The sequence below is a fragment of the Nannospalax galili genome, unplaced genomic scaffold (genome assembly GCF_000622305.1).
Source record: "Nannospalax galili isolate Female #2095 unplaced genomic scaffold, S.galili_v1.0 scaffold488, whole genome shotgun sequence".
Taxonomy (NCBI): Eukaryota; Metazoa; Chordata; class Mammalia; order Rodentia; family Spalacidae; genus Nannospalax; species Nannospalax galili.
The window spans coordinates 4,302,681-4,311,957 of NW_008360316.1; the positions used below are offsets into that span (position 1 = coordinate 4,302,681).

At 42.3% G+C, this 9,277-nt stretch overlaps 1 protein-coding gene across 2 annotated transcripts in view; it reads right to left on the reverse strand.

The window, feature by feature from the left end:
• The window catches only part of Tnfrsf19 (TNF receptor superfamily member 19), a 96,891-nt gene that overhangs the window by 22,397 nt on the left and 65,217 nt on the right, over positions 1-9,277 (reverse strand). The window lies entirely within an intron of this gene.

Here is a 9,277-nt window from a genome sequence, read left to right on the forward strand (position 1 = left end):
CCCAATTAGTATAGATCTCAAGGTATGTCTGTTAAACATCCAAGAAGGTTAGTTCCACCATGAATGGCTACTTTTATCTAAGAATCACAAAGACCTTTACCAAAGTGCTCTCTTATTCAGTTACATTAAGCAATGATTTATAATAATTTACAAAATAATCTCTAAGGACTATCTGAATCAAAACAATAATGCCATTACTAACAAAGTCCTTTAGAAATAGAACTTTGATGGGCAAGCAGATCATTTGAACTTGCTTGTCAGTTATAGAACTAGCTCAGACAATGCTTGGGTGAGGCCCACCCTGCCAAATCTATAGAGGAATCCTGGTGGTTAACCTCATTCAAGGGGACAAGCTACAGAATCTTACTGTTACTCTTTCTTAAAAAATATTTTATTTATTATTTTAATTTATGTGCATGAGTATATTGACTGCATGCATATAAGTGCACCTGTGTCATACAATGCCCACAGAGGTCTGAAGAGGGTATCAGATCCCCTGGAACTGAAGTTATGAATGGTTGTTAGCCACCATGTGGGTGCTGGGAATTGAACTTGGGTCCTTAAGAGCCCATGCTCTTTTTTTAAGTATATTTTTTTATTTTATCTTTTTATTTTATTTTATTTTAATTTTATTTTATTGTGTATGAGTGTATTGCCTGCATGTGTTAAGTGCACCCATATCATGCAATGCCCTCAGAAATCAGAGGAAGGCATTGGAGCCCTTGGAACTGGAGTTACAGATGGTTGATAGCTGCCATGCAGGTGCTGGGAATTCAACCCAGGTGCTCTGTAAGAGCAGCCAGTGCTCGTAACCGCTGAGCCATCTCTCCAGCCCCTGTGATACTAAATCTTCACTGTCAACTTGATAGGCTTTAGAATCACCTGGGATGGGAGCTGAGCTCTGGTACATCTATGAGGGTGGTTCCAGAGGTTTAACTGAGGTGGGAAGACTGACCCTGAATGGGAGCCGCACCATTCTGTAGGCTGGGGTCCTGGACTTAATGAAAAACAGAGAGGGATCTGAGCACTAGTCCATTCCTGTCTATTTCCTGATTGTAGCCACAATGTGACCAGCATCTCAAGCTCCTGCAACTGTGTTCCCCACTACAATGTACCTTCAAACCAGGAGCCGAAAGGAACCCTTTCTCCTTTAAAGTTACTTTTGCCAGATACTTTGCTACAGAAATGAGATAGTGAGTTAATTCACTTACTTTTCTTGAGATACATCTTTAGAGATTTTGGTGTGAATTGAGACAATCTGAGAGTGTTATAACTGCATCTTTTCCAAAAGTATAAAGATATACTTAATAACAAGGTAGGTATTTAGACAGGATGAACTAAAATAGTTTTTCCTTTCCTAGTTGCATTAAGACCATGACTTGTTAAGTTTTTGGCTTAATGGTTTCTCTGTAACAGCAAACTGCAACCTAATGATGTATCAAAAGACTGTAACCTACTTTTGTAACAAGTGCTGAGTCTCAGCTGATCACAGCTGACAAATGTTCAGCCAGTGCTCAAGTAAGACAGAAGTTGTAAACAAGCAGGCTAGCTCTATTTAGAGTTGTTAGAGTTTTTGTCTTTTATCAATTTGGACTTATTAACTACAAATAAATAGAACTATAAGCATTAAGCAAAAATAGCATTATTTAAGTCACATGCAAAATGGGTATGAAAGGAAAAGGGACTGACAGAAAGGAACCTGGGAGGAAGGCGGGGAAGAAATCTGCATCTTCTCACACAAGTGTCTGTCCAGTTCTAGTGTCACTACTCAAATGTCTCCCACTTCCTGAAAAGCATGGGAGTAAAGAGAGGCTACAGGAGTGTGTGGTTTTCTTTGCAGACAAGGTAATTTCACTTAATTCATTCATAAGTGAGGACTGATGACACACAGACAAATATCTTTGACATTCTAGGTTATTAACATGGAGAGAAGAGCTCTTGTAGAGGGTGAGAAAGAAATATAAGGAGAAAAAGACTGGAGGGTTGTCTGGTCCAGAGTAGCATTTTAAAGCCAAAGATCAACTAATACATGAAAGTTGTATCCACTGTTGGCAATATTTTACCACCATCTTCTCTTTCTCCTTGATTTTACCTTTTACGTTGATTTTACCTGGACGGAATTAAGCTGTCAATCAAGGCTGGGTACATTTCAGTAGCCAAGGAAGTTGGTGACAGTAAGCGCAGAGGGACTTCACTCTCCCTAAGGATATTTGGCTAGGGGTTATGCACTGCCAGTTCTCTGGAGAGGGCTCACTACATGATAGGTCTTCACTGTAGCTCCCTTTGATGCTTTCCTTTTTAAGTAACTGACGCTGTTATGGCCAAGTCGCTCAGTCATTTGATAGATAGCTATCAGACCTTCCCTGGTGCCCAGAGGCCTTGAGTAGGGAGTTGTCAATGAAGCAGCCACTTCTTTGACCTTTGATGACTAGACAGATTATCATGATGGAGTACAGTTGCTTTGAACACTTCATGAGTGTTCTGAAGAAACTCTACTCCAGCTGCAGAAACTATTGCAACCCTGATTGGTGCTGAAGCCATGACTCCTGCTCAGGGGGCCTTGTTCCAGTCAGAACTGCCCCAGACAGCCTGTACCAGCTCCAGAGAGAGAGACTTCACTATAAACCTCAGTGACCTTTCAATGACACCATTCATCCATTCATCTCTCAGCTAATCCTGCTCAGTCCAGGGCAGAGGCTTTTCCATGATAACTCAGCAAAAAGCTGACCTGATCACATCTGAGGCTCATGATTGGTGGAGTGAGATGTTATGCACAAACCAGGCCTCTTTTCCAGCTACACAAGCAGTTTGATTCTCAGACCCTCAGGTCTGTCTCAAAGGCTTTTCCTCTGTATATTACTATACATTGGTGTTGCAACATTAAATTCCAACACAATTCTGTCCCAAGAGAAGTGGTTGTTGTGGTATTCATCATGAGTAGAGTGGGATGAGCTAATGTCACAAGCAGACAAAGCCTGTGGCTTCAGTCAGACAAGGGCAGCAGCAGCGAGTACTCTTCAGCAACAGAAGAGCTCTAGGAGATGCCAGAGCAGAAAACCCTGGAGAATGGAGACTGTGGAAGGCAGAGGGACTAATGAGATGGTGACAGTGCAAGACTTGGTCACTAGGAGTTGCAGAGAGCCACCATGGTTACAAACCCTAGAGTCCTGACACCTGAAGCTCGGTAGCTCTATAACACTAGCTGGGTGCTGGCCACTGAGGCTCAAATCCCAGAGTAATAAGCCATTACTCTCTGGTTTTGAAAGTTTGGAGCAATAAGTCTGTGGTCTCAGGGCATATAGCTGGAAGCCTCTGGTTTCAAAAGCTTGGTGCTCACTCTGACCTGAGTACCTAGAGTTCTAATTATTGACTTTTAAACCTTGGAGCCATAAGGCTCTAGTTCTCAGGGCCTAGTACCATATACTACTGGGTTTGAAAGCCCAGTCCATTAGCTTCTGGTGGAAGAGCTCCAGGCTGCCAACAGTTAGGGTGCTGCTTCTGTCCTGTTCAGTCTCTATCTAAACAGAACAAACAGACCCTCCACCAGCTGTCTGCAACAATACATTTATTTGTTCATAAGCTGGCAGTGTAGAGCTAATAGAAATGTGGGAGTTTCTAATTACCCTCATCAATAAGCTAGCTGTGCTTTCTTACTTGGATTACTGATTTTTTGGGTTACTAAAACTGATTTTCAAAAATAAGTCAGAAGTCACCAAGTCTCTGCTTGGTGTGTATGGGCAGAGGCTTGGTTCTGATAGAGACTGTTATTTTCCATGCAGACCTCCTCCAACTACATAACTGGCCTCCCATGGCAGGTTTTAACAGTCTCTCAGGCAGCCAAACTCCTGCCTTTCTGAGAAAGCAACACCTCACCGCTCTGCTCATCAGCACGCAAGTGTATTTGCAAACACCATCTCAAAGCATGAAGTCAGCTGATGGAAGGCAATGGCTTTGGCACAGTGTACCATGCTCCTGCCAGTGCTGTCCTACTTTTTTTCCTCCAAGCAGATGCAGAATAAAAAGTATCTTCATTCATTTTAACTGCAATAAGAAGTACTTAGCATTTCAATTGGTAGAAAAATTAAGATTTTGGCATATTTCAAATTCAGCGGAGTATACTACTTTGGGAATTGTACTCCAAACCTTCGTGCACTCTCCTCCTCCTCTTCCCTCCCGACACTGCCTTGGTTCTTGCTTTATCTTCTCCTCTCTCAAGCACATGGTGCCATCTGGCCTGACCAGGGCACACAGACCCTTCTAGCCAAATTGGCTACAGAAGCCTGTTTGATTCATACTAAACCTTACTGACTCAGAAGCCACTTGGGAAACAGGCAGAAAGCATGGCTTCTGAGGATCATGACTTAAAATAATTTTTAAAATTTTGTTTTTATTTTATGTGTATGAGTGTTTTGCCTGTGTGTAGGTAAGTATACCCATGTGTGCAATGCCCCAGGAAGCCAGATGACAGGGTTGGATCCGCTGGAACTGGAGTTAGGGATAGTTGTTAGCTGCCATGTGGGTGCTGGGTACTGAACCTGTGTCATCTGTAAGAGCAGCCAGTGCTCTTAACCACTCAGCCATCTCTGTAAGCCCAGAACCATGATCTTTAGTGGTTTACTCTGAACAGTACTGAGAGGTACCAGAGGCTGGATCATGGCTCCTTGGAAGGGGGGGAGAGAAAGAACCCAGGATAGACTGTGGCTAGAGAATCACTGTTAGCTCTATTGTCAGCAGTGAGTAAAGAGTTCTAAAATTTTCTTTCAACATGACTTTGAATTTATTAATATAAAACATGCCTGTTTCTATTCAGACAATGAACACTAATTGTACTCACAAGGAGATTGAGCTGTTGGGCTCTGATTTCTTCTCAAAACTGTGCTCTCTGCTTTTTAGGATGTGTGTATCAGCCAGTGCACTCCCAGAAAAACTAAGGTGATGCTGTGATAAAGCTAGAGGGAACCAGCAGCCAGGGGCAGGGAGAGGCAGGCATGATGACCAGAGGTCAGGACTGTTGACGGGTTGGGTGATGCTGGTGGCATCCCAAGGCTTGGCGGACAGTAAGAGAACCATGAGATCCTGAAGTTTAACCATGAGATGTGGACTAAAGACCACAGGAGAAATCTGAGGCAGGAGCCCTGCTACTGTAAGAATGAAGCTTGGGGGGAGCTTCATTAAGGGTGGCGCCTGGTAGGTCGACTACACTCCAGCGAATGGCCCCACACCCAGAAGTAATGGAAAGCACAAATTGCAGTCAATGGGTTATAAAAAAAAAAAAAAAAAAAAAAAATGAAGTTGGAGGGGTGTGGTAGAGAGAGAGGTGGAGGTGGGCCTGAGAGGATTTAAGGGGGGAGGTATTGGGGAGGAATATGATCAAAATACACATGGAATTCTCAAAGATTAATAACGACATGAAAAATAATACATCTTTCTAAAGAATAAAAAGTCTACCTACTAAGTCATTTTTTTTAAATTGGAGAAAGTTAGTTTCCACAGTCCTCTATCTTGCTTAGAGATCATTTGGACTAGCGATCTACTTCCCACCAGTGGTAAACAGGTCAAATATTATCGTACATGTCTTGGGAGAAGAAGGATAGGAAGACAGGAAAAACTAAACCACTGCAAGGGAACAGCTGGCAGGGCAGGGAGGTGAGTGACAGGCCCTGGGCCCCAGGTCAGGATTCTAGATTGACTGAAGGAGCTGCCGGCGCCTTCAGAAAAGTCTGTTCCACAGAAGCAGGTGCCTGACTTTATATTCCTCTTTAGGGTTTGACAGATTCTAACTGTTTGGTACTTTAATTACCATAAATCCTGTAATTAACACTGAAAAACTGATAAGCCACAAAAGAGCAGCGGATGGTCTGCAGCATTTCTCTGCAAATACAATAAAGTCAGAAGAATTTTTCCTGCTTTCAGGGATGTTTTTGTTCTTTTTATTATCCCACTGACCTATAAGGTCTTAGAGTGTTTATTTGCCTGATGAAACAATGAGGCTTTTAAACTTCTACACCAAGAAACAAAAAAGACACCATAAAAGAAACACATTATTATGGCTTTGAACATCTGTGCTGAGGGATAGTGAACTCAAAAATAGTTGTGCTTCAATGGGATGGAGGCAGGATTGCCATCTGGGAGTTGGAACAAAGATGTGAAACTTGGGTGGCTGCCCTCCCTGCTCGGAGTGTGGACTCTCTTTAACCCTTAGAGTGTCATGCTCTACCATGAGCCCTTGAAAAGCAAGGCCCTGCCCAGGAAGAGGCCATGCTCTATCTTGAGCAGCCTGTATTCTACCCTTCCCACGTTCCCTGCCGTTTGTGAAGCAGGTAGTTTGGATTCACCTCACTGTTGACAGAAATAAGCCGTGGAGCTGTCTGCATGCAATCACACTCAAATTATTTCCACCAATTAACTTCCAACTGAGAAAAAAATTGTGTATTTGTGCACAGTTTAAAATGATTGACTGAGTTTACAGGAAAGGAAAAATGTAAATTTTAGACACCCTCTATTCCAGCAGAATTGTTCTTGCCATTAACTCCTGTATAATTTTTAAATTGACAGGACTTAGGGGAAAGCACAAAAAGTTCTAGGCTAGGTTGGGAAGAGGGCACTTTTCTTGAGATTTGGAACGTGAAATGAATTCAGGATTTCAAGCTATGCTTTGTTATCTCTTAGAATTATTAGACCTTCATCTGGTCCATGAAACAGTGGGGAAAAGTTAGGTGTTAGGGCCAGGACTCAACATCAAATCTTCCTCACAGTAAATATGAAATGTGCCCATCTGTGAAAGGCATCAATAGATACTGGTTTACACCAATCTTGGGATGATCAAATGAGGTGGGTATGTGAAAAGCCCAGTTACAGAACCTAATCGTGTTAGAGTGGTAAGAACAGCCCCTGGTTTACTTTCAGGTCTTTATTTGCACCCTTGGAGCTTAAAACAATAGTAAACATTGATGACCACTTAAAGTTGCATAGTATGATGCAAAATCTTATTAGTTGCTTCCCAATGTGTGCTTTTCCGGAGTGTGATGGTCAGTTTTAACCTTCAGTGTGACAGTCTGGGAAGGAGACGGCAAGGAGGAATTGTGTAGATTGGTTGCCTGTGGGCTGGTCTGTGAGGGATTTTCCTAATTGGGTTAATAGAGGTGAGAAAACCCACCCTGAATGTGGGCTGCACCCTAGACCAAAAGAGTAGGAGGGAGAGAGGGGGCAGGAGGGAGGAGGGAGGAGGGGGAGGGGGAGGGAATGAGCACTGGCAGGCATGAATTCATTGCTCTCTGCTCTTGAGGGTGGCTAGCTGCTTCTGCCTTGACTTCCCAAAACCGATGGACTATAGCTTGGAACTGTGAGTCAAACAAAGCCTTTCTCTCCTGCGTTTCTCAAGGTGTTTTATCACAGCAATAGGAAAGGAAACAAAGACTGGGTTTAGGGAAAAGAATGAATCGAATGATATTTCCCATTGATATCACAAGGAAAAGGAGGGTTACCCCTTAGTATCCTTGGAGACCCGCTCCAGGGCACATTCTGTCTTTGGGGTTCCAAAATTCCCGATGCTCAAGTCTTTTCTGTAAGCTAACATCTCACAGGACCAACCAACATAGTTCTTATAAGTAACACCCTCTACATGACTTGTAATGCCTAATCTGATATAAAAACTGTGTGAAATATAGTATTACTTAAGAAATAATGACAAGAAGAAAAAGTCTGTTCATGTTCAGTGCAGAAACGTTTTTAGAATATTTTCAACTCACTAACTAGTGGAATCTACAGGTGTGGAATCCACAGATATGGAGGGCCAACCATATAACATTATATTGTTCCTAGAGTAAAACTAGTCATTAAATCAACCAAATGAAATTTATTTAAGTTAAATTCATTAAATTGCATTAATTAAATGAATTAATCTCAATAATCAGTTCTTGAGAGAGAGAGGCTGAAAGCCTGTTCATCAAAGTGCATGCATTTATTACATTAGCTGAAAACAGTCTTCTTAGCTTGGTAGGTATTATTAATACTTGCTTCCTCCCTTGCTTCTCGGAGTCTGTTCTCGACAGCTACCACAGCCCCGCTCAGGGGAGTCTTTTCACTGTTTTGACCACGGTGTCCACTCTACACACTGCTCCATCTGTCTCTCCCAGGGGGCTCCAGCCTTGCTGAGTTGCTCCTGCCTCCTCTCCTCCCTCAGGAAGGTCTCCATCTTAGGGTGGTCCAGTTATTTGGGCCCTTCCTCAGCACTTTATTGTAAAAATATCTCTGGGGGGACTAAGATGTCATCTCCTGAGGCTTGGGAAGTTAGCAGGTAGCCTTCACCTGGGGTCCCCAACACCCTTGATTTTTTTTTGTCACTAATGGAGAAGGCAGGTTGTTCCTCCCAGTTATCTTTACAAATCACTTTGCATCCCAGCATTCAAAAGGCATTCCTTAACACTCAGCCTGGGTTAAACTGCAGCTAAGAATTGCAAGGAGTAATTGCTCTTAGAGAAAAGTAAGAGTCCTGTGACCACTGACAAGCTTTTTGAGAGCTATTAATTTTTGGGGGCATTTGAGTATAGAGGCGTGAGGCCCCAGATGACCTCCGGTGCTGTCTACCTTTTTTTTTTTTGAAGAGGTCTGCCTACTTCCATCTCCCCCTACACCAGGATCAAAAGACTGCAATGCCATGCTGGGCTTTTTCTTACATGGATCCTTGGGCATGATCTTAGGTCCTCTTGCTTGCAAGGCAGATGCCTACCTACTGATCTGGTTTCCTAGACTAGGAGTTATCAATATTAAAGCACATTTAAAGTATTTCAGTACTGGAAATGTTGCAGAAAATAATTTAAAATAAAATTTTATACCAACACCTTTTCGGCCTCTGGGTGAAAGGTGAGACATGTATATAATACAGTAATAGATACATGTGCAAATTTTAAAATAGCAAAAGAAGAAAGGGATGTGGAGATGGTTCATAAACAGAACTCCTCTGAAGCTACCCCAGGAGAGTCAGGGGCTAGAAACTCAGTTCCCTTGAGGGAGTGACAGGAAGGCTTTGTGTATCCTCTCATAGGTAAATTATGTTTTAGTAAAATTGAAAATCTATGGCAGACAGCTAAAAATCTGCTTTCTTTTAAAGTTATAATTGTATACCCAGAAAAGGTGTTTTTGGAATATTTAATTAAGAAAAGAGCTACATGAATCACAGTATGGATTAAACTCTTAGGAATACATAAAATATTTTCTCTCAGGTGGTCAAAAGAAACAAAACAGTTAAGCTAATGGTTTAGTGCTCACTTCGGCAGCA